The sequence below is a fragment of the Canis lupus genome, chromosome 4 (assembly GCF_048164855.1).
Source record: "Canis lupus baileyi chromosome 4, mCanLup2.hap1, whole genome shotgun sequence".
NCBI classification, from domain to species: domain Eukaryota; kingdom Metazoa; phylum Chordata; class Mammalia; order Carnivora; family Canidae; genus Canis; species Canis lupus.
The window spans coordinates 59,092,983-59,119,745 of record NC_132841.1 but is presented as its reverse complement, the minus strand read 5'-3'; the positions used below and the strand labels follow the sequence as shown (position 1 = coordinate 59,119,745).

The 26,763-nt window shown below is 38.2% G+C and overlaps 1 protein-coding gene and 1 non-coding gene across 27 annotated transcripts in view; both read left to right on the top strand.

Moving 5' to 3' along the window:
* The window catches only part of LOC140632457 (zinc finger protein 300-like), a 187,255-nt gene that overhangs the window by 1,767 nt on the left and 158,725 nt on the right, over positions 1-26,763 (top strand). For 24 of the 26 annotated variants that reach the window (XR_012030019.1, XR_012030018.1, XR_012030017.1 and 21 more), the window contains exons 2-3: positions 4,376-4,652; positions 21,477-21,560. The gene's annotated coding sequence lies outside the window, so the exon portion shown is untranslated. The remainder of the gene's footprint in view (positions 1-4,375; positions 4,653-21,476; positions 21,561-26,763) is intronic. The other 2 variants (XR_012030041.1, XR_012030030.1) reach the window with 2 other exon arrangements.
* LOC140632849 (U6 spliceosomal RNA) lies at positions 3,899-4,001 on the top strand. Its single transcript, XR_012030516.1, has one exon. It is a non-coding gene; the product is annotated as a U6 spliceosomal RNA (small nuclear RNA).

Here is a 26,763-nt window from a genome sequence, read left to right as displayed (position 1 = left end):
GCTTTAATATTCTTTCAGTTAGTTTATATGTTGATACATTTAAAAATTATAATACCTTTAAGAATATTTTAATATTTAGCATGATGCTCAGAGTGCACTGCAGTTGTATTTCATCTGTATTTGAAAGAACACAAATAGTGGTTTGTATTATTTGAAGGAAAAGTAACAGGAGTACCAACTACACCCTAGTTTTGATTTCACAGCTCCAGGTACTCTGGCCTCATTGCTCTTCCTGGAAATGTCCCTAAAGTTTAGAACAATGCCTGTTACAGAGTAGGTATCCAGTAAATATCTGCCAAATGAATAAAAAATTTCTTGATTCTGTGCATGGGAAAATAGAGGTTTAAGTAACTGCAGCTCTTCAACTTTAAGTGTTATTTAATATATATTTTTTAGGGATAGAGAATGTATGACCTAGGATTGCCGTCAGTTGAAAACACGATTGTTGGAAGAAGGGCAGGCCTGGGAGTTTAGAGATGATAATGTAAGAGTCAGTGAACATCAGTTGAGATCGGGAGAAAGGAGGTAGAGTCTATGATAAGCTAGCAGCAATTGGATAAGGACTAAGTCACCCAGTAGTTATGACAGGTTACTTCGTATGTAGTATGACTTCTTTGTGTTCATGGTACCTACACCCCTTACTGACCAGAAAGGTCCATGAATTAGGCCTACTGTTTCTGGCCTGAGTGTGGTAGCTCTTACGACATTGGCAGCAATATTTTTTTGGCATCTGATTCAAGTGACAGAGTCTGTAGAAAAAAATCCAGATAAGTTCTTAAGTTGACATTGCCATAATTAAGACATTGGGCTGAATGTTTTGAAAAACAAAGAAACGTCGAAGCTCTCAAAATCTTCCCTTAAACCATGTGGCTAAAGGTTAAAGACTGGCAGGAAAAATTTAAATAATAGTATAGGTGACCTACTTGACAACCCTTCTACATTTGAGTTAATTTTTTGGATATTAGTTGCTTCATGTTATTTTTAAACAATTTACATAGGATAGAAATTTAAAATGCATTTATCTAAAATGCTGACAAACTCACTATAATTATGTATACTATATATATAGATATAGATGATTCATTCTAATTGAATTATTCTCTTTATCCCAAATATTTTTCTTTCTAATGCTGAATCCCCTTAGACTCTAAATTCAAAATCGGAACAATATCACAGGATATCTGATACGTAAGTTAGATCCCCATGTAAAATTAAGCCAAGTATCATGGGCTCCATGATAAAATATCTAGTTCATAAAAAAGAACCAAATTAATCATAATATGGAGTAATTTTTGTTTTCTATTTATTGTGAAGTTGAGGTTATTCATCAGACATATAGTTTAGTGTTCAAGGTTTAGTGTTCATTATAATTACTAGGTTTTACTCCAGTCCAGCTGAATGTTTAGAGCTGTGTAAACATGGATTCAAAACCCCAAAATGGGGGCACCTGAATGGCGCAGTCAGTTGAGTCTCCGACTCTTGGTTTTGGCTCAGGTCATGGTCTCGTGGTCCTGAGATGAGGCCAGGCCTGGGGCTCTGCACCCCGCCTTAGCGTGGAGTCTGCTTAGGACTGTCTTTCCCTCTCCCTCTACTCCTCTGCCATGCTCATGTGTGTGCATGTGCTCCCTCTAAAAAATAAATCTTAAAAAATAACGTTTTCTAACTCTAGCTACTGGAAAAGAAGCTTGACATATGGTAATATGGAAATGTTTTCTGGAAATATCAAGTTGATACTCTTTCCAGTTATACTGGATTCAGCAAGTACCAAGAGTTTTGACTCCATCTTTCCCAGGCTCTGTTAGAACACCACACAGACACTGAGAATAGTATGTACATATGCTGTTCAGATTTTGAGTGTTGGGTAAATAGAATTCCCTGAAATAAACAGAAGAGAAAAAGAAGGCTCATAATTACTTTTTGGTTTTTGGCCCAATCTAACTGGAGTGATGGCATTGCCATTCATAGAGTCTGGGTAACTGCTGGTGAAACAGAGGGAAAGTAATAGTTCCATATATGCTTATCTTTTTATCAATATGTGAGAGCTCCTTAATGGTAGGGAAATACAGCTTTCACTTGACCTAAGTTGCCATTTTTATTGTTTTATGGGTTATTTCTTAACATTACTAATTGTAAATTTTTGATACTTACTTATATTTTATTGTGGGTACATTTTTCATCAGACTTTTTTTTTTAATTTATTTATTTACGATAGTCACATAGAGAGAGAGAGAGAAGAGGCAGAGACACAGGCAGAGGGAGAAGCAGGCTCCACGCACCGGGAGCCTGACGCAGAACTCAATCCCGGGTCTCCAGGATCACGTCCTGAGCCAAAGGCAGGCGCTAAACCACTGCACCACCCAGGGATCCCCTTCATCAGACTTTTAAGTGCCTTTCTCACACAAAAAATTTTAAATAACCCTTAATCTTCTTAAATACATTTTAATTTAATCTTAACACTTAGAGCTTTGATCCATTTGAAGTTATTCTACAGTAAAGTATGCAATATAAGTGGAAATTTATTTTTCCTCCTAGGGCTGTCCAGTAGCCTCAAGTATTAAGTCTAATTATTGAATATTTCATCTTTTCTAGGCTGATATTAATCACCAACTTCATAATATAAAATTTAGTATGAGCTTATTGTTTTGTTCTTTTGAGAAGATAATATACAAAATCCAAGTTTCGAAATTTGAATCTCAAGAGCCATTGGAACATCTGTGTATCTCTGGATCCTTCCTCTAACTCACGTCTATTGTTCATGCTTTTCTGCCTCTCTGAAGTCTATTGTGCTGCATATATTGAAACATTCTTGAACTTCATCAGAAACAAACTGATCAATGTACCATTTCTATTTCTAATTTACTCTAAATATATTCATTCCATCTATCATGCCTGCTGCATTTAGTCTTGCTCCCTGCTTTGCATTCCATGCCCCATCTATCCTCACTGTAGACAGAGATGGAAAGCTGGAAAGTATATAAAAAGAAGTTCTAGACTATGAAGAATTATGGGCCCAGAGGATGGCTAAGAGAGGTGAGGGTCAGAAATATTCCCATGGAAGCCAATGTCCCTTTCATGCATGCTCAGAAATGTGTCCTTGTCTTCCACCAGGTACCTTAAGAGAAGCCATATTTGGGATGCCTGGGTGGCTCAGAGGTTGAGCATCTGCCTTCAGCTCAGGTCGGATCCCAGGATTCTGGGATCAAGTTCCTCATAGAGCTTCCCGCAGGGAGCCTGCTTCTCCCTGTCTCTGCCTCTCTCTCTGTATCTCTCATGAATAAATAAATAAAATCTTAAAAGAGACAGAGAGAGAGAGAGAGAGAGAGAGAGAGAGAGAAGCCATGTTTCACAATGCACAGTATGGTGTCTGGGGAGCACAGGATGATCTGGCATATGCTAATTCACTCTCAATACTCCCTGCCGCTCTCTATACTGTAATTCATGCAGGTCCCTGCAAAAAAAAAAAAAAAAAAAAGGAATTAACAACAGCTCTAACTCTCTCCTCCATGTAAACACTGATGGAATTTACAAGTAGGAAGATAACCAAAGAAGTTCTCATCAGTAGAATTTTTGTATTGCTTATGGATGAGGGAGCATAATTTAGAGAACAGAAGTTAGTCATGTAGGTTCTCTGTGTAACTGATAGAATGTCAAAACTAAGAAGCTCTGAACTTAAGTAGTTTCTTCGGGCAACCTATGCAACACATGTACAACACACACAGTGAACACTCATCTCTTCGCATGAAAACCAAATACATCCCAGTGCAAAAATCTTTTTTTTTTGGAGGTACAGAAGATAGTTAGGACCCTTCCAGAGATAGATGTTGCTTTCTTTATGCTTGCATTTTGCTTGTATCCTTCACTAATCGTTAGTAAAATTTGCTATTAAGTAAAGTACAATGTTCACTTTGGCAGCACATATACTAAAATTGGAACAATACAGAGAAGATTAGCATGGCCTCTGCACAAGGATGACACACTATTAAGTAAAGTGCATAATTTCTAGGGCCCTGCTTTGACAATTTGAGCTCTGTGGATAGACTGTAAAGGACTTTTAATCAGAGCTATGCCATTCAACCAGATTTTAGTGTTTCTGAAATTGCTATGCTTATGCTCAGCTTCTCATTATTATCTTATTTCTTAAAATTTTCAATTATTTCAAGTTTTTAAATTTTCTTGTTCTTGTTTTTTCAGCTAATTTGATTGCTTGGAGTAATCATTAATTTTGATAAAATTATTCATAAAATCATTGTTTTCTTTCCAAGTTGTAGAGGAGATTACAGTCCTCCTGTTCGGTTCATCATATTCAAAATGCTCAAACTAGAACCAAAACACTTGATTTCTTAGTTGAGCTGCTTGTTCCCTTCTCATTTCACAGGAATAGAAAGTTCCTCACATGTTCTCATCAAGACCAGTAATGCCAAAGCGGTCCATCTGGTATGTAAAGCTGCAAGGTGTTATCTGGAGCCTAAGGCAATCTGGAAACCTCTAAGCACATAATTAAAAGCCACATTCTGAAAATGACAGAACACATGAGAAAAGTCTATTCTCCAATAAATCTTCAGTCCTGGAAACTGAACTCAAAAAGACTGTGCTCTGTTCCATCCTCAACTCCAGGCTCAACCAGAAAAAGGGGACAACTATTTCTGTTTCAGGTTAGTTTGTCTATAATTATGTCTCATTGCCTGAAGAAGTGTTTTAAAACTGAATGCATATTGTTGAATTTCTAACAGAAAGGAAAATGATTCTGAATTCCTGTACTATACATTTTAGGCAACCTAACCAAATATTATCATTCTCTTCTCTGATCTTTATTATTTTCTTCTTTCTGCTAGCTTTGAGTTTACATTGTTCTTTTTCTAATTCTTTAAGGTATATAAGATGTTGAACTGAAATCTTTTTAACATAAGCATTTACAGCTATAAATTGTCTCTTTAATACTGCTTTTATCATATTCTATAAGTTTTAGCATGTGTCTTGTTTTCATTTGTCTCAAAATATTTTCTAATATCTCTTGCAATTTCTTTGACCTGTTAGTTGCTTAAAAGTGTGGTGTTTAATTTCCACATACGTGTGAATATTTTGGTTTTCTTTCTGCTATTAATTTTTTATTTACATTCCATTGCGATTGGAAAGGTACTTTGTGTGATTTTAGTCTCTTAAAATTTATTAATGATTGTTTTGTGGTCTAATAACATATTGTCTATCCTGAAGAATGCTCATGTGCACTTAAGAAAAATATTTTCTGTTGTTGGGAAGAATGGTTTGTATGTGACTGTAAGGTGTATTTGGTACTTTGGTGGTGTTCAAGTCCTCTGTTTCCTTATTGATATCTTGTCTGGTTGTTTCGTACATTATTGAAAATGAGGTATTGAAGTTTCCCACTGTTGTTATAGATCTGTCTATTTCTGTCTCCAATTCTAAAAATATTTACTTCATACAGTTTAGAGCTATGTTTATATATGTATAGTTGTTTTATCTTCTTGGTGAATTGATCCTTTTATCATTATATAATGTCCTTCTTGTCTCTTATAACAGTTTTTAACTTAAAGTCTATTTTATCTGATATTAGTATAGACACCCTGTTCTCTTTTAGCTACTATTTGCATGGATATCTTTTTCCCATCCTTTCATTTACACATTATGGTATCCTTAGATCTAAAGTGAGTCTCTGTAGATAGTATATAGTTGGATCATTTATTTTAATTTTTATTTATCTTTATTTTTTAAAGATTTTATTTATTTGTGATAGAAAGCAAGTGAGAGAGAGAGCATGAGAAGAGGGGAGGGGAGGAGGAGAGGGAGAAGCAGGCTCTCCACCAAGCAGAGAGCCCAATTCAGGGCTAGATCCCTAAACCCTGGGATCATGACCTGAGCTGAAGTCAGCCACCTAACCAATTGAACCACCCAGGTGCCCCTAGTTGGATCATTTTTAATCCATTTTGTCAATTTCTACCTTTTGATTGTGGATTTTAATCCATTGACATTTAAAGTCTTTGCTGATAAGATAGGACTTACTTCTGCCATCTTGTCATTGGTTTTTTTGTCTTATAGTTTTTGTCCCTCACTTCCTTCATGACTACTTTTCTTTGTATTTAGTTAATTTTTTCTACTCACATATTTTTATTCCCTTCTTATTTCCTTTTGGTGTATATTTTATAAATACTTTTTGTGGGATCCCTGGGTGGCTCAGCGGTTTGGTGCCTGCCTTTGGCCCAGGGCGCGATCCTGGAGTCCCGGGATCGTGTCCCGCGTCAGGCTCCTGGCATGGAGCCTGCTTCTCCCTCTGCCTATGTCTCTGCCTCTCTCTCGCTCTATGTCTATCGTGAATAAATAAGTAAAATCTTTTAAAAAATACTTTTTGTGATTACCATGGGGATTACATATAACATCCTAAAGTTATAACAGTCTATTTTTAATTGATACCAATTTACTTTCAGTCATATCCAAAAATTCTACTTCTTTACAACTCTACCTCTCCTTTTTAATTGATGCTATAAATGAAACTTTATATATTATGAACCTATTAATGTAGATTTATTATTTTCTATGCATTTGTCTTTTAAATCCTATAGAAAATAAAAAGTGGAGTTACAGGCCAAAAGCAGTACAAGCATACCTCAGAGATACTGCAGGTTTAGTTCCAGACCACTGCAATAAAACAAATATTGCAATAAAGCAAGTCAAATGAAGTTTTTGGTATCCTAGTACATAAAAAAGTTAGTTTTTAAACAATTAAATCAAGACGAGGGGACTAAGTAAGAGGAACACCAGGAGGAATTGTCCATTAGTAACCATCAATGTAAGACATTACCACAGTCTCCCATCTTTCCCTTTCCAAATGGTAATGTTCATTGTGATTATCCTGTCTCTGTTCGTTCATTGACTCTTAGGTATGGAGACAGATAAATTGTGATTTTTTAGTTCACAAGACTCTGAAGTAAGAGAAGAGTACATCTGAAACCTACATAGAAACTAACATGAGATCCTGGACTTTGAACCCCGGCATGAAATGATAGAAATTTTTGTCTCCTTTTGGGAGGGGGTGAGGATATTTTGCATGCTAAGTATAAGGGGGTGGATATATATGACCAGAAAAGTGGACTACTGTAGCATATTGAATTATCTTTCTATCCTTTCCTATCAAGCCCCTCAAATATGGGCATATTAGTTAACTATTGCTGCATAGCAAATTACCACAAACTAGTAACTTAATATTTGTGTATTATTTTATAGACTTGGTAAATCAGGGTTCCAGGCACAATTTATTTTTTTTAATTTATTTTTTAAATTTTTTTATTGGAGTTCAATTTGCCAACATATAGCATAACACCCAGTGCTCATCCCATCAAGTGCCCCCCTCAGTGCCTGTCGCCCAGTTCCAGGAACAATTTAATTGTGTCTTTTGCTTCAGTGTCTCTCACAGCCTATAAAGGAGTTGTCAGTCAGGGCTGGGCTCTCATTTGAATGTTCACCTGGAAAAGGATATGCTTCCAAGCTCATGTAGCTAATTGACAGAATTCCTTATTCCATGGATTTTTTTTTTCTTGTTGGTTGTCAGTTTAAGCCACCCTGTCATGTGGCGCTCTCTCCATATCACTGCTCTCAACATGGACAGAACGCTTCATCAAAATTAGCAAGGAAGGACATTCACTAGTAAGACATTTTCATCTTTCATCACATAATAACAGAAGTGGCACTCCCTCACCTTTGCCATAGTGTGTAGGTTAGAGATAAGTCACAGGTCTTGTCCACATACAAAGGAATTATGCCAGGGGTGAATATCCAGATGTGGGTATAATTAGAGTCTATCTTAGAGTCTGCCTGCCACACCAGGCCCCTCACTGAGGGGATGTTTGCACCATATATTTCAGACCTGAACATATGACTTGATTTAAGCCAATGGAATGTGAGTAAAAGTGATATGGGCTTTAAGAATCATTGTGTGGTCTGCCACCTTCACTGCCCTGCCCCCCAAGACCAACAATATTCCCGATATTCATCAGCCTGAATCCCATTTGCCTCCCAACTTGTCCTTCCATGTGGATTTCCTTCTCTCCAGCTCTTGTAACTCTTTCCCCAAAGCCTTATATTTATTATTTTTCCTTTCACAAATACCAGCCTCCTTCCTAACTTCTGAATCTTCCTCATTACTAGTTAACCCTTTCAAATATTTTCACACTTCAGTCTCCTCATCTGAAGGTCCTGTCTTTTTACACCACCACGTATACCCTGGGGGCTAAGCTGAGGCCTCTGGTCCTCAGAATGAGCAAATGGCAGACAACAACTTACAATATCTGCCAGTCTGCTTTTTCTCCAATCACAAAGTTGGGTCTGCTCATAGATCTGTCCTTTTCCATCCAAATTCTGATTCTATACACTGGCTATATCCAATAATGGCCTATCTATTCAAGATTGGAAACCACTGGGGTCCCTGGATGGCTCAGTTGGTTGAGAATCCAACTCTTGATTTTGGCTCAGGTCATGATCTGAGGGTTATGAGATTGAGCCCTGCATCCAGCTCTGTGCTGGGCATGGAGCCCTCTTAAGATTCTCTCTCTTGGGGCACCTGGGTGGCTCAGTGGTTGTGCGTCTGTCTGCCTTTGGCTCAGGTCGTGATCCCAGGGTTCTGGGGTCGAGTCCCACATCAGGCTCCTTGTAGGGAGCCTGCTTCTCCCTCTGGCTCTGGCTCTGCCTCTCTATCTGTGTTTGTCATGAATAAATAAATAAAATCTTATAAAAAAAATCCTCTTTCTCCCTCTCCCTCTGCCCCAAGCCCCCTCTAAAAAAAAAAAAAAAAGAGTGGAGACCATTATTATAAATACAATTTCAATGGTTGTTTGCTAGAGGAGGCAGGTGAGTATGGTGGAACACCTGATGATAAACAAGGAACAGAGGAAACAGAGGGCCTGGGAGGTGAGGAAAATGTAGATGAGAGACCAATGATTGATTCTGGGTATGGAGTATCCTGTGCTTCACAAAAATCCCAGGACCAGAACTATAAGGAATAGGAGGAATACAGCTGCACACTGTCTCTCTGTCTCTGTGTCTGCAATGCATATAAACACATAAAATAATACACATGTAAATATACAGAAACATGAGAACATAAATTGAAAAGGGAGTAAATTGTTCTAAGTACCTGCATTTGACTAGTAGGTGTTTTGGAATATATTAGAGCTGAATAAATATAAATTACATATTCTTTTGTCTAGGGTAACCAGGAAAGGATTAGCAGAGGATTGCATAACTAACAAGCTAAGAGAAAGGAAAAAATAAAATATTTAAAAAATTCAACCTATTCAAATATATATAAAAATTACAATGTATAAAAATGCATATAAAAAAACAGGAGAAATGGACAACATATTGTAAAAGATGTTACATGTACGCCCAAATATATATCAAAATGTAATTGTTAATAGACTACATATTATGCAAAAAGGCAAAGATTGATAGAGTGAATTTTTTTAAATGTTTTTTTTTTTTTTAATTTTCATTTATGTATGATAGAGAGAGAGAGAGAGGCAGAGACACAGGCAGAGGGAGAAGCAGGCTCCATGCACCGGGAGCGCGACGTGGGATTCGATCCTGCGTCTCCAGGATCGCATCCTAGGCCAAAGGCAGGCGCCAAACCGCTGCGCCACCCAGGGATCCCGATAGAGTGAATTTTTAAAGAAACTGCATGCTTCTATTAGGCATACATTTTAAGATACAGAAATATTGAAAGTATAGGAATGAAGAAATGTATATCATTCAAACACTAATCAAGAGAAAACTGTTATATCACTCTATTTACACTGGACAAAATAGACTTCATTGACAAGGAGGGAAAGTTACTAGTAGTAAAGAGGAAAAATTCACCAGAATATATAACAATTATTTCAATTTAAATATAAGCAACCAAGATATATTAGCATGTTTATCATCTATGTGAAATGGTAAAAATGTACACTACTCTACATTTTTAAACTAAGGGTGCATATATAAGGCAAAATATTCTCCATTATCAGAAAAGGGTATCTTTTTAACTTCAAGATAAGAAATTACATTATGTGAGCTCCCTTGTGTGCTCAGTACCATGATTCTCTGGTTATGATTCTGCGTTTCCATGATTTTTTTTTTTCCATGATTTTATCTTATGGAGAAGACAAAGCCATTTTCATTTTTCTGACTGAAAAATCCTGCGGCAGGTATTTGCCTCATACTGGTATGTGGCATGGCAAAGAAAAGAATATGACTTAAAAATAGCAAGCCACACACCTAAAAGGTATGAGAGTGACCAAATTTAGGAAGAATAGAAAGAAAAACCAGCACAGTTGTTTAGTCCAGGCATCAGCATATCCTAATTTAAAAATGAATTAAGACACCCCTTAGGGGGCACCTGGGTGCCTCAATGGTTGAGCATCTGCCTTTGGTTCAGATCATGATCCCAGGGTCCTCGAATCAAGTTCTGCATCGGGCCCCCCACAGAGAGCCTGCTTCTCCCTCTGCCTATGTCTCTGCTTCTCTTTCTCTGGGTCTCTCATGAATAAATAAAATAAAATAAAAAAACTGCTGCTTGATTTTTTTTTTTTTAGTATGGTTGACACCCAATGTTACATCGGTCTCAGGTATACAACAGAGCTATTCAACATCTCTATACATTATGCTATCCTCACCACAAGTATAGCGCCCCTCTGTCCCCATACATCACTGTTACTGTACCACTGATTACATTCTCAGTGCTGTACCTTTTATTCCCATGACTGTAGTGATCTTATCTTGAATGAGGATATCATTAATAAAGAATGTCTTTAAAGTTGGATCAGAAGCTGAAATTATGAAGACAGGGGAAAAGCCACTGTCTTTTTTGGCAATGATAATATAATTCAAAGAACCTCTAATAATGAAGAGGGGACTATACATTTGGAAACATAAGTCAAAATTGTACACAGGAAAAAATAGAAATATCTGCATAAAGATATTAAAGCAAGATATTATAACCCCATAAGCTATTATCTCCAAATAATTCTGTTGCTTTTAAGTGTAATTGTTAATATGAATAATCATCAATCACATTCTTATATCATTTTCTAAGAGGTAAGCATCTTTGGGGAAACACTTTGAATTGTCTTTTAGAAATTTGAAATAAATAGTTGAGCCTATTATCCTTTGTCACTGGAATAATTTCCATTACTGGTATTACACTTAATTTTTTGCTTTGGTCTATTTATGATTTTTGTTTCTTATTTCTTCCACTGACATATAATTAACACACAGTGAAGCGCAAAAATCTTAAGTGTACTCATTTGAGTCACTTTGGAGAAATACATTTTTATAAAACGTAATAATGACCAGAATATAAAATTGTTCTTCTTCAGTGTAATATCCTCTCTCTAAACAATCATAAACTGAAGAATAATATTCCTCACTAATAGTTTTCTTCATTCATTTCCAGAGGATTATTTCTTCTGGGAACTGGTCTTTTGTGTGAAATTCACAGGTGACAGATATGTGGAAAGCTGCAGGTACTCTTAGCCACCGTTCCCTGCCTGGCCTATGGCCCAGCTATGTATTCTCTGCTGAGTTGAGGCCCTGTCTACCTTCCTACAGGAGTCCATACGCTGCACTCAAACAGGGCTGAGCCACATGTGACATGCAAATTCATCAACAATTGGAACTTCCAATTCCCATCTCAAGGGAGATTTGAATCAGGAATCAGAAAATTCAGAGGGCTCTTCTCCCATAGGCTCCTAGGAGTATTTCTTGATAAATTGGCCCCATGATCATTATGAAATGAGCCTTTTTACCTGTGGTTGTATTCTATGCTCTGAAATCTAATATGCCTGATAGTAACATAGCTTTTCATTCTTTTAGTTTGTTTTTGCAATGTATATTTTTTCATTGTGTTATTTTTAGTCATTTTGTTCTTTTTAATCTTTATAATGACTTTATTATGGGCAACGTATCGTTGAGTATTGCTTTTACTTTCAATTTGAAAATCTCTGGCTCTTAATTCAGTCATTTGGACTGTTAATAATGTTTTGTCTGTATTTAAATCTACCAACCCGGCTGTATATTTTTTGGCCTTTTGGGGGGAGGGTGTCTTATTTTGGAATAATTTAGTAGGTTTTATAATTCTGTTTTATTTCTTGATGTATGCTTAGCCAAACATTTATAGCATACATCTTTAACTTGTTTCAAACTATGTTCAGGTAATACCATTTTAGATACAGATTAAGAGTCATGCAATAATATAATTCCATTTACCTCTTCCTTGCCTTTGTACTATTCTTGTTATGCATATTACTTACACATATACTAAAATACCCTCATTATATGTTATTATTTTTGCCTTAGGCAATTATCTTTTGAGATTTTAAATAAAGGGGGAAAAGTGTTATATTTATATGCTTTTCATTCTTCAAATAGATCCAGATTTCAATCTGCTGTATTTTCCTTGTGATTGTAGGACTTTCTTCAACTTTCTTATGGTGCACATCTGTTGGTGAATAAATTTTTTCAGCCTTTGTAGGTCTGAAGACATCTTCATCTCACTTTGTTTCTTAAATATATTTTTTGCTGAACCAAGAATTCTAGATGAACACTATCTTTCTTTCCTTTCTCCCCTTTCTTCCTTCTTTTCTTCCTTTCTCTCCCTTCCTTCCTTTGTTCCTCCCTTTTCTTCCTTCTTTCTTTCCTTCCTTTCTTCCTTCCTTTTCTTTTCAAATTTCTGTGAAGAAGTTACTCCAGTGTCTCTTGGCTGGCATTATTTCCATTGACAAGTTTCCTATCATTCTTTTCCTTGTTCAGCAGTACATTACACATCTTTTTTTTCTCTTCCACAATGTTCTCTTGTGTATCCAATGTTCTTTTCTCTCCACTCAATATATCTACATTTGGCCTTGTTGCCAGTCATATAAGATTAATGAAACCACTCGATACTAAGAAGACATTAATGATGGGGTCCCTAGGTGGCTCAGTGGGTTGAGTGTCCCATTCTTGGTTTGACTCAGGTGATGAACTCTTGGGCTGTGAGATTGAGCCCCACATTGGGCTTCACACTCAGTGGTGGGTGGGGAAGGAGGTCTGCTTGAAGATTCTCTCCCTCTGTGTCTCCCCTCCCCCACTCACACACACTCTTCCTCTAATAAGTAATCTTTAAAAAAAAAAGATCATTAAAGAAAGCCTTATTATCTCCAAACTTACTAAGTTGTATACATTAAATGTATACAGTTTTTGTATGTCAATCATATCTCAATAAAGCGGTCTTTTAAAAAATTATTTTTCACTTCATTTCTCTTTTGCAAGTGAGTAAGATCTCAATGATACTTACCCTAAATCAGTATCAAGGGAAGAGAGTTCAACAAAGACAGGATATATCCAATCATGAAATGGGCAAAAGACATGAACAGAAATCTCACAGAGGAAGACATAGACATGGCCAACATGCATATGAGAAAATGCTCTGCATCACTTGCCATCAGGGAAATACAAATCAAAACCACAATGAGATACCACCTCACACCAGTGAGAATGGGGAAAATTAACAAGGCAGGAAACCACAAATGTTGGAGAGGATACGGAGAAAAGGGAACCCTCTTACACTGTTGGTGGGAATGTGAACTGGTGCAGCCACTCTGGAAAACTGTGTGGAGGTTCCTCAAAGAGTTAAAAATAGACCTGCCCTACGACCCAGCAATTGCACTGTTGGGGATTTACCCCAAAGATACAGATGCAATGAAACGCCGGGACACCTGCACCCCGATGTTTATAGCAGCAATGGCCACAATAGCCAAACTGTGGAAGGAGCCTCGGTGTCCATCGAAAGATGAGTGGATAAAGAAGATGTGGTTTACATAAATACAATGGAATATTACTCAGCTATTAGAAATGACAAATACCCACCATTTGCTTCAACGTGGATGGAACTGGAGGGTATTATGCTGAGTGAAGTAAGTCAGTCGGTGAAGGACAAACATTATATGTTCTCATTCATTTGGGGAATATAAATAATAGTGAAAGGGAATATAAGGGAAGGGAGAAGAAATGTGTGGGAAATATCAGAAAGGGAGACATAACGTAAAGACTGCTAACTCTGGGAAACGAACTAGGGGTGGTAGAAGGGGAGGAGGGCGGGGGGTGGGAGTGATTGGGTGACGGGCACTGGGGGTTATTCTGTATGTGGGTAAATTGAACACCAAAAAAAAAAATCCTTAAAAAAAAAAACAAAGACAGGATATAGGGAAGAGAAACAAAATGTATTGATGGCATCTTTTATAATAGATTACCTTATTTAACCAACTGTCATTTTGGTGAACAGTCATACTACCAACACTATTTTACAAATGAAGAAAGTAGAACCCTGAGTGATGGAATGATCCATTCCAGGGTGTACAACTAGTGACTTGCAGAGCAATGATACCAACCCAGGTGTACTGATGGAAACCCTTGTGCCCGCAGCCTTAAGTAGGTGCTGTTCATTCCTTTCCAAAGGTTTTGTGGCTGTAAAGACAGGTCAAGTGTCCACAAGTCACCCCTACTGGATCCCCAATTCACAGAGATGCTGTGCTCTGCTCATCCTCTGCCTTCTTTATATCCCTCAATTTCCTTTCATCTTTCTACAGCACTGCCTGGACTATGAGAAAAATCCCCTATTGCCTGCATAAATGCTGTCAAGAACCCATATTACCCCAAAGTGTCTGAATATCTAAATATTCAGTACAGATACAAGGACTAACTAGGACTTATACAAGTTTAGCAACAACCACATGCAGAGTCCTGAGCTGGACAAGTTGGAGATGGGGCATTGTCACTCATTTAACCTCTCCTGGCCTCACTTTCCTCCTGTCCTCTGAGAAATGGAGAAGAAAATAATGTATCTTAATCTACTGAGGGCTAAAATCTGTCTGCTTTTTAACAGTTGTGACCCTTGGGCAAGTCCCTTTCTCAGAGTCTCATGCTTCCCACAGTGTTTTGAGCTACAAGTGAAACTATGTCAATTAAAAGAGTATGGCAGCCCAGGTGGCTCAGTGGTTTTTGCTGCCTTCAGCCGAGGGCCTGATCCTGGAGATCTGGGATCAAGTCCCATTTCAGGCTCCCTGCATGGAACATGCTTCTTCCTCTGCCTGTGTCTCTGCCTCTCTCTCTCTCTCTCTCTGTCTTTCATGAATAAATAAATAAAATCTTTTAAAAAAAGAGTATGTTTGAGGGGCACCTGGGTGGCTCAGTCAATTAAACACTCTACTCACTCTTCATTTCAGGTCAGGTCATGATCTCAGGGTCATGAAGCCCTGCACTGAGGAGTCTGCTGGAGATTTTCTCTCTCTCCCTCTGCCTCTCCCTGCTGCTCCTTTCTCTCTCTCAAATAAATAAATTTTCTTTTTAAAAAAAGAATATGCTTGAGGGATGCCTGGGTGGCTTAGTGGTTGAGCATTTGCCTTTAGCTCAGGGCGTGATCCCGGGGTCCGGGATTGAGTCCTGCATCAGGCTCCTTGCAGGGAGCCTGCTTCTCCCTCTGCCTATGTCTCTGCCTCTCTGTGTCTCTCATGAATAAATAAATAAAAATCTTTAAAAAAGTATGCTTAAAATCATGTGCTAAGTTCTAAATGGAGGTAAGCGGTAATTCTTCAATACACTCAACTGCATTGATTTGGACTGTTTATCCAGCCTGCCACAACAGGTTACACAACAACTTGGTGGTAAAAAGAAATGCGACTTTGTAGCCAGAGTTCCAAGATTGGATCCTGGCTCTGCTATTTACTATCTGTGTAATCTTGGCAAATAACTTAAATCCGATGTTCCCTAATTTCTTCATATATATTATGAGAACAATAGCATTGAAATCATAGGATTATTCTAAGGATTAGATGAGTAAAGATACATGAAAGGCATGAAAGTGTGCCTGGCAAAAGTAAGTGGTTCTGCTAGAATGCATGAGGAGAGTTACCCTCGGTGCACAACAGAAGTGATCATAAGTAGTGGCTGGAAGGGAGCACCAGGGAAGGTTTTCAGTCCTAAAAAAAAATCTGCCTTTTAACACAGGTGCTAGTTTCACAATACATTTAGTATGTGAAAATTCATCATACTGCCTGCTGAGGATATTTGCAGTTTCTGTCTGTGCATTTTACTTCTTAAAAATAGAGCCTGGAAATTAGTAAAAAAAAAAAAAAAAAAAAAAAGTCTGTAGAATTGGTAGAGTCTAAGCCTGCATGTCCAAGGAGGAAACAGAAACAGCTAATATCTGAGTTACAGAGGAGAGTAAAGAGAAACTTGCACTAAGGTGTATATATACATATACATGATATGCCAAAATCTCGGTAGAAAATAAAATTATACATTGTAGGTAGAAAATGGAAAGAATCAGGAGGGATCTAGTGGCCATGAAGGGTGATAGGATCTGCTGGATTGGATCTTGGGGCATAGGGATCAGGTTCACCTTCCCCATTTATGGCCCCCTCACATTCCAGAACACTTTGTCACTGTTCCATAGTTCTGTGATCCAGGCCTAAAACTCTAGGCTGGAGTTCTACTGTCTGTTTTCAGCAGCCTGAGGGAGTAGTACGCTTTAAGTGAGGGAGAGCTTTGGTTGCTTCTGCATTTCAGTGAGCCCTTAAGCATTGGTTCCATCTTTCATTTTTTGTACACAGTTGGCAGCACCTTTCTGTCTCATTATTGAATTTAGTGGTATGTATATTTATGTCTGAAGGAAACATTTGAAAAAACAAAACAAAACAGGGACATTAGTCCAGTAAGGAAACTCTAGGCTGAGCCCACAAGTGAGATCACCTTGATTCCTATTTTTTTTTTCTTTTCCTACTCCCACTATTCTGAATCAATTATTGGAATGGAAAGATAACAGGATGGGGAATTGTCAGGAGAGATTAGCCCATCATCTGTCTAGGAGAAGAGACTGGGTGGGCAAGTAGTATAGTGGAGACTAGGGTTTCTTTTCTTTCTATATATTTTTTTAAAGATTTTATTTATTCATGAGACACACACACACACACACACACACACAGAGGCAGAGACACAGGCAGAGGGAGAAGCAGGCTCCATGCAGGGAGCACAACGTGGGACTCGATCCCAGGTCTCCAGAATCAGGCCCTGGGCTGAAGGTGGCGCTAAACCGCTAAGGGAGTCTGCTGGAGATTTTCTCTCTCTCGCTCTGCCTCTCCCTGCTGCTCCTTTCTCTCTCTCAAATAAATACATTTTCTTTTAAAAAAAAGAATATGCTTGAGGGATGCCTCAAGCATCCCGGGCTGCCCTCTTTCTACTTTTAAAGAAAGATTTTATTTATTTATTCATGAGAAACACACAGAGAGGCTGAGACACAGGCAGAGGGAGAAGCAAGCTCCCCACAGGGAGGCTGATGCGAGACTTGATCCCAGGACCCCAGGATCACGACTTAAGCCAAAGGCAGATGCTCAACCGCTGAGCCATCCAGATGCCCGGAGACTAGGGTTTCTATCCAAAGTTATAGACTCTACCTAGATATGATAAAGAGTTTGGGATTCACTGAGTTGTCACTCACTCTGGCCTCCTGTTTCTCACTGGATTGGACCACCCTTTCTCTTCCCTTGTTTTCATCATCAACACTGGGGGCCCTTCATCAGAGCTCCATTTAACATTGAATGCAACATTGTTCATACCACCTTCTTCCACACCACCTCTTCTTTTTCCTTTCTTCCTCTAGAGAACACTCAGATACTAGACCCTATTTCCCAGCTAGACCCTCTTTGTCTTTAAACCTTACTCCTGACCTTGATTCCACACTTATGAATACACCTTTCCCCTCTTCAGCCATTCATATTTCAAAAACTAATTCCTTTGAGGCTACAAAAAGCCCCTTGGAGGAAACCCTCAAGCACATCAAAGAGAAGAAAGATTCAATCCCTGGCCTGAATAGCTCCTTTCCTACATGCTTACCTGTGGATAAAGAGGCCAGATGGCCATGAGGTCATCTCCCTAAAATTTTGTTAATAGGCTGATGGGCTCAGGCTGAGTAAGAGAGGAAACAAGACAAGAATCTTTCACCAACTTAAAAGACCCTGAGAATGCTAGGAGATCTTTGGCTTGAGAAGATCAAATAGGGAAGTAGGATGGGAGACCATCCACTCCAGGGAGTCCTTCCTCTGCTCAGGACAGCCAGTTAGACTCCTAGGAACAACTCATCCTACTACCCACCATAGGATCCACCAAAGAGTACTCAGAAAATAGGAATAAGTGTGTGTTCCAGTGGCTTCATCCACTGGACAGAAGAGACAAAAAGATCCATGGAACAAAACCAAAACACTGCAGCTTCTATGCAGAGTCCATATCTACTAGAAATCAGAGCTGCAGGCAGCCCCGGTGGCTCAGTGGTTTAGCACCGCCTTCAGTCCAGGGCGTGATCCTGGAGACCCGATCAGTCCCACATCGGGCTTCCTGCATGGAGCCTGCTTCTCCCCCTGCCTGTGTCTCTGCCTCTCTCTGTGTGTGTTTCTCATGAATAAATAAATAAAATCTTAAAAAAAAAAAAAAGAAGAAGAAATCAGAGCTGCTTCTCTGGGTAAGAGAGATATTGAGACTCAGAACAAGTCAATCATTGGCCAGATCTTAAGGGGGGAAAAAAAACCCAGAATTATATGCAGAATTAATGCAAGGAAAGGAAGTCCATCTAAGGTGGAACTGAAGGCCCAAGTTTAGTTCAAAAGTATATTTCCAGTGATTACAATGCTCCCTACATCCCTGAGAAAATGAAAGGGCTGAGGACCACTTCTTGACACCAAGTGGATTTTTTTTAGATTTATTTATTTATTAGAGAGAGAGAGAGTGCAAGTGGAGGGAGCAGCAAAGGGAGAGAGTAAGAATCTTCAAGCAGATCCCCTGCTGAGTGTGGATCCTGACATGGGGCTTGATCCCATTATTTGGAACCTTATACCACTGTGGGTTAGAATGGTTGAGCTTACACAGGCATCATAGGGCCAGAATTTCCTACTGAGCCTCCATGATTATAGCAAGAGACAAGAAACTTCACATATCATAAATATGGAATTGGAGTTTGGTAACCTTGGGGTTCTGAGTTTTGAAGAGCAAGAATTCTCTATGACCCTGACTACTTTGATAGACAATCACTTCTACCTATCCCCAAGTCCCTCTTACATTCCTGATGGGGGCTGGGACAATGAGCACTGCTCCCCGCATAGCAGGCCCTTAAAGAAAATATACAGCAGGCCACCACTTCCCTTTCCTCTCCCCATACAAGCTCTAAAGCAATAGAAACACAGAACCACCAACTGTGCTTTAATGAGTGGGAGATAGGAGGAAGCCAGAGCAGGGTTAAAGCCTTAGCAAACCTGAGAGCATCTATTTTTATCAGGCTTGGGAAAGAAACCTCCATATCATCTTTAAGTAGCACCAGTTCACTCTCCAGCCAGTGGATGATAGCTGGATTCAAAGTGAGAGATAAAAACTGATGCATGTTCTGGGTCACCTTCTCCCATCATGTCCCAACCAGCAGAAGACAGCCCCACTCGGAAAGTGTGTGAGAATGACTTTTTTAAGATTTTTTTTTTTTTTTTGGCAGAGAGAGAGAAGGCACAAGTAGAGTGTCAGGCAGAGGGAGAGGGAGAACCAGGCTCCCCGCTGAGCAGGAAGCCCAACATGCGGCTGGATCCCAGGACCCCGGGATCATGACCTGATCTGAAGGCAGACGCCTAACTGACCACGAGGTGCCCCAAGAATCACTTTTCCAGAAAACAGTGGCATTTTGAATGTTAGAGAAACTGACCCCCTTGTCCAGTGTATACAGAACTGGGTGAGCTTGAACGTGACAGATGTTTGGGGGTTATGCCGAGGTGGACCATAGGATGGATATGACAGCCCCAAGGAACAAAGTAAGTGCTGTTTATGGATCTGCTGAGTCTGGGGGACTCACTGGTCTCAAAACAGGCTTTGAACTCAAAAATGAATTCTCCCTGCTGGGTGGATATCTAGGGAAAGGAGGCCCTACTTTTTCATGCTTGACTTGATATCATTCCAAGGCAAAGGGATCCCACAGCCTTCAGTGATGGGGTGGCTCATAGGTCAGTCATACAGCACCTACAGAAAAATAAGGGCAAGAATGGGGAAAGGCTGGGGAATGAGTAGGAAAGGAAAAAAATCAGCAGAGAGAGGGAAAAATAACCCAGCTGGTAGGAAGGAATAGGAATGTTTTCGTCATCACTAATTATCATAACACACCTAACCTCACCAAACAACACACACACACCCTGATCTATTTGTGAGTGTCTCACATACCAGTAAGTGTGCCTGAGAACATGTCGTTAAGGTGTCACAGGAAGGTCAGGAATGTAGAAATTTCACAAGGAAACAAACATTTTCTCTCTCCAGGTTAAGTGCAGAACATCATATTTCCAATTGCTCCATTTCATTAGGTTCCAAATATACATTTAAACTTGATCCTTAATGTGATCAGCACATTAAAATCATAAATGTGACCAATTATGCAACAGACTTTGACCTGGTAAGAATGTCTAGCAGCATGCACAATGACTGTGTTGTCATATCGACAGTAATAACTTCACAATGCCCACTTCAAAACTGTTAAACAAAAAGGGAAGAGTGAAATGAGCTGTTCTTCCCCTCTCTGACTACCAACTGAACCAGTGGTCAGGCTTGACCACAGTCGAATGACATGGCTACAGCCCCTTTGTTGGTGGGAAGAGATGGCCTTTGTACACAGACATGGCTGAAGCATGTTATTTTTCAAGATCTTGTTCTTCATTCATTGTCAGTGGAAGCAGAAGGAGAAAAACTTTATGCCATCCACTCCAAGGGCCTGCCTCCACTTTCTGTGGGGGGCTGATGTACATTTTCCTGGGTATTTCTCGTGTACTTTCACACTGGAAAATGACAAGCCATTCTCTGGGATCAGTAATGTATTTGGTGCTCCCATAAAGCTGGGGGCCAAGAGAAAGGCTCATGAGTTTGAGGTTCTCCCTAAGTTGAGTTGCAGGGCTGCACAAAGGCCCATGGTCTACATACTGGTGGCAGTGTTCTTTTTTGACTGGCCTTGCCCCTCTGCTGCTGCTATTGGGTCTGTTCTGGCCCCACTGCCCCTCTTGCCCCCAGGGAGCCCCTTGCTGCCTCCTGAGTGATGCCGGGAATAGGCAAACCTGCCCACCTTTATCAAGTGGCATCATCTCTGGCCTCCAGACTACTGCATCTGGAGCCCTGCCCCTGAATTCTCCAGTTATAACATTTGTGAATTGCACCCAGAGAAGCCACATTCATTTTCAACCTGCTCAGCTTGCAAGGTAGATACTCCTCTGTGTCAAACCCATCATTAGATTCCCCTTCCTCGAAGGCCTGGTTGAAGATAGAAGCACTCTTCCTAGATGTCAGTTGGTGGTCACAGATGGTTGGTCACAGATGGTTTCCAGCATAAAATTACTTGTGTTGAGAATAATAAGAGTTTCTTGTCCTCCTCATCATTTTCCTCTTCTTCCACCCAGAACAGACACTTAGACCCACTGGTCATGGGTTTCAATCTTGTGGGTTTCACTGTGGAGAGTGCTGGTCCAGTCTAGCCAACTCAGGTAGGTCTGAAATTCTGGAGAGAACACAACCATAGCCTTTTTTGTTTGTTTGTTTTGTAATCTTATATAATCCAAGAAACCTCTGATAGAAACCAATGGAAAGGAGATTGTAAGTTTACCTATGTAAGTGGAAATGCTAAAAAGGAGGAATATGGGAATATCCAACAAAAACAGATATTAAAGCAGGTTTTTAAATACTGTCATTGATTCGTAACTGTAATTAATAATATGAAGATCCTTTTGCAAGAGACCAGAACCTCAGTACACTATTAACTACTACTAAAAAATACAAAGTAGGTTGCACCTTCATATTCTGTTCTCTTACTGACTGAAATACTTTTCATTTCTAATGCTACATTTAAAATAAAATTACAATGTGATATTTTGTTGTCTTGTTTGTTTCATTGTGGTATAAGCAACATAGTGAAGTGCAAAAAATTAAGCGTGTTGTTTGATGAGTTTTAAGAAATGCATATACACATTAGCATATAGAACATTTTCATCAGATGAAAAATTTCCTCCATGTTTCTTTCCCAGTTAATCCACTCACTGAGGCAACCACTATTGTGTCTTTTTTTTTTTTTAATTCTGGTATAGTTAACATACAGTACTATGTAAGTTTCAGGTGTACAATTCTGATTTCTTATACTATAGATAAATTTAGGCTATTTCAGGACTCGTATAAATGGGGTCATATATATCTTACTAACTTTAAACTAGTACCATGGTTAACTTTACAGGAAGTATTGAAATTGTGTAGTAAGCTCTCCAAATTTATATTTCCTTTTAAATATTTTTTTGGCTATTTTGGTTTTCTCATATTTCCATGAATTTTGGAATCAGCCTGTCAAATTCAATAAAAACAAACAAAAAATGCCTACTAAGAAGTTGACAGAGATTATGTCAAATGTATAGACCAATTTGGGGAGAACCAGTATCTTGAATTTTCTGCCCAACCAACCAGATACATTTTTCCATGTATTTTGGTTCTTTTTCTTTCTCTCAGCAATGTTCTACAGTGTTTGGTGTATAGGTTTTCCATGTATTTTATTAGACATTATCTATATTTCATATTTTAATACTAGTGCTGTTCTTTTAATTTCAGTTTCTGATTGTTGTTAGCATGTAGATGTGCAGTTGATTTTTGTATTTTGATCTTTCATGGCAATTGTCCATTTCATAGAAGTTATCAAGTTTCCTGGCATTGAGATGTTCATAATATTTAATTATTATTTAGATGTCTGCAAAATCTGTAGTTATGTCATTTCTCTCATTTCTGATTCTGACTTGTCTTCTTTCTTTTATCCTGATGAGACTGTGACTCACATCAATCTTCTGAAAAAGCCAGCTTTTGCTTTCCTTTACGGGTGATCTTTTTTCTTTTAAAGATTTTATTTATTTGACACAGAGAGAGTACGCACAAACAGGGGGAGTGGGAGAGGGAAAGGAAAAAGCAGGCTCCTCACTGAGCAGTGAGCCTGATGCAGGACTTGATCCCAGGACCCTTAGATCATGACCTGTAACAAAGGTAGACTTAACTGACTGAGCCACGCAGGTGCCCCCATGGGTGATTCTTTAACAATATGGATTTGAACTGCATGGGTCTCCTTATACACGCTTTTTTTTTTTTTCAATAAATGCAGATGGCACTATAATGATATTTTCTGTTCCTTATGATTTTCTTAATATTTTTCCCATAATCTACTTATTAGAAAAATACAGTATATAATACATATACAAAATATGTGTTAAAATATGTATTAATTGACTATTTGTGTTATCGGTAAGTCAACAGTAGGCTATCAGTAGTTAAGTTTTTAGGGAGTCAAGTTATATGCAGATTCTCAATTGTATGGGGGGTTGGCACCCCTAACCCCCATGATGTTCAAGGGTCAATGGTATTTTCTCTATTTTTTTTTCATTTGATTTCTTCTCTGAACAATTATTTCCTTTCTTCTGTTTACCATTGGTTTCATTTTTTCCTTTTTCTAGTTTCTGAAGATGGAAAGTAAGTCATTGATTTATGACCTTTCATCTTTACTAATAAACATATTTAGTGCTTTATATTTCCCTCTAAGTACTGCGTTAGGGGCATCCCACAAATTAAGATACATTTTCATTTTCATTAAGTTCATAATACTTTATTTACCTTTTGATTTTTTTTCAACCAGTGGATTATTTAGAAGAATGTATTTATTGGGGGATTGTCCAGATACTTTTTTATTGATATCTAAATTAATGTTGTTGTGGTCAGAAACATACTTCAACTTTTAAATTAAGAGTTGTTTTATGACAACTCTGAATATGACCTTCCTTGGTAAATGTTTTGCATACACTTAAAAAGAATGTATTCTGTTGTCTATTGGGTGGAATGTTCTACAATGCTAAACAGGTCAAGTTGATTGGTAGTGATGATGTTCAAGTCTATCTACTGTATCCTTTTGATTGCTTATGTGCTGTACTCAGTACAGTACAGTCCTTGTTCAATTAATTATTGAAAGAGGGCAGAAATTTCCAACTACAATTGTGAATTTGTCTAGTTTTCCTTGAAATTCTATCAGTTTTTGCTTCATGCATTTTGAAGTTCAGCTATTGGGTGTATAAACTTTTAGGATTACATCCTCTTAATAAACTGACCCTTTACTATTATAAAATGTTTTTCTTTATTCCTTGTAATTATTCTTAGTTCTGAAGTATATTTTATCTAATATTAACATAGTTCCTTCAGTTTAATTTTTAATTTGTGTTAGCCTGGTATACCTTTTTTGGTTCTTTTTACCTATTTGTATCTTTATATTTAAAGTGTTTTTCCTGTAGACAGCATAAAGTTGGGCTGTGCCTTTTTGTCCAATAAGACAACCTATTCTTTTAATTAGTATTTAGATCATTTATATTTAATGTGATCATTTATATTGTTAGATTAAGCCTATCACCTTAATTTTGTTTTCTATTTGCCCTTCCTATTCTTTTATCTTTTTCTTTTTTTGCTTCTGTTGCATTAACTGTATATTTGTTATGATTTCTTTTTATCCTTTTTTTGAATTATTAGCTATAATTTTTTAGTGATTTATTTAACACTTCTATGATATACTTTTAGTTTGTTCTAATCTACCTGCAAGTAATATACCACTTCGTGTATAGTATGAGAGCTTTACAATATATTCATTATCATATTTTGCCATCATATGGCCATATGGTCCCTCCAATGACTGGGTTGGCTTACCTTTCCCAGGTATAATTATGGATGGTGTGACCTTCTTCAGAGAGCCATATCCAGGAGCTCACCAAGGATATCCTTAGATAACGAACCCCAAAGCAATATGAGACATTAGATCAGGCTTCCTTTTGGTCATCTCAACAAAATCCATAGCCAGAGTCTGCTGGTAATTTTTTGGCACTACCTGCAACAAAAAGAGTATCATTAATAAAGACATACCTCCCAAGGAACTATACCTCTAGATGGTCTAGTCTTAGAAGCCCAAGCTTAGGGGGTTCACTGAATATGTAGCATCAATGGCCTCCTTAATGTTCTTTATGCACTGATTCTCTTAGCTTATTTAAAAATCCAGCCTGGGGATCCCTGGGTGGCTCAGCAGTTTGGCACTTGCCTTTGGCCCAGGGCCTAATCCTGGAGTCCCAGAATCGAGTCCTACATCAGGCTCCCTGCATGGATCCTGCTTCCCCTCTGCCTGTGTCTCTGCCTCTCTCTCTGTGTCTCTCATGAATAAATAAATAAAATCTTTAAAAAAAATCCAGCCTGATTTCCATGTTTATGTGTTTCCAACCAGCTCTCATTGCCAGGATGTAGGATAGGTCCTTTTGAACATCCAAACTTAAGGATTAAGATAAAATTTGAATTGTTTAAAATAGTGATTTAAAAACATTTTTTTTAGTGCAGTTTTTTTTTTTTTTTCAAAAATGAAGTTTGGTTAAATAGAAGACTAAATGTTGCCTTTGTGCAATCATCACAAATCATGAACTAGCTCAAAGAATAGTTTAGAAGGGAGAGCAAAGCAGGAGGAGGCAGCACAATACAGTGGTTGTAAGTGTAGACTCTGAAATCAGAATACCTGGGTTTGAGTTATAATTTCTGATGAATGAAAGCCAAGTAGCTCTTTTGTTTAGTTATTTGATTTTTGGATATTTTGTTGGATATTTTGATTTTCTTTTAGGTATATAGGAGAGCAGTTTAAAACAGTTCTTTTGTTTTGATGATAGAAAAATGTGTGCTTCAAAACAGCTTTCCAGCTTTAAAATATTGGCATCAGTCTTTGTATAAAGATGCTGTCTTATTTAGTCTGGTGAAAAGATTCCAAAAGCGTGTGGTGACATGGCACGCATCAATGCAGTGAAGAGGTAAGTCATGACAGGCGTGCAGTCTATTACCAACAAAATTATGAAATTGCTGGTGGTGTGAGAGAAGTACAGGAAATTGGAGAAGATTCCAGGTAATCATCTTGAAGATTACCTGAGATCTCTCACAAATCCAGATTTGCACGAGTAAGTGCTGGACAGTAACTGAATAAATTCCTGGAGAATTCTGTGATCTTTCAGTCTCAACTCAGAAATACATTATTTCCCTGTGGCAGGAATGTATCAAAACCTCCCTAAACCATTTAAAGCATGAGCCATTAGAATGTAGAATCCCCAATCACAATATAAATGGACCTCAATCATCTTAATGAACTTCATTAAGGTTCATTAAGATGATTGTATGGGTTCTTCTGGGGCTACTGCAGATAAGGACTTAAACATCAAGTCTTTCACTGGCACAAATGGAAGATGAAATTCTTAGTTATAACTACACAAATAGAAATTATGTTGATGTTGGCTGTGCCTTGTGGGTCAATATGATATAGAGCTGGTAATGAGAAAACAAAGATGACCTCTCAAATATGAACTTATGAATCAATGTGGGTAAGTATGCCAATGATTCATCTGCAAAGACATAAAAAGAGAATTTTATGAGTAATGAGAAGAGAATTTGAGTTTTCATAGACTATACATGACTATACTTCCTTATTGGATAACTATCCTGTTTGCATTTCCATATAAATTTTTGAATCAGCTTGTCAGTTTCTACAAAAAGCCTGCTGGAAATTTTTTGTGGGTGATTAGATAATATACATAACAATTTGAGGGGAATTAATATCTTAACACCTAATCTTTCCATCCATAAACACAGTGTACCTCTTCATTTATT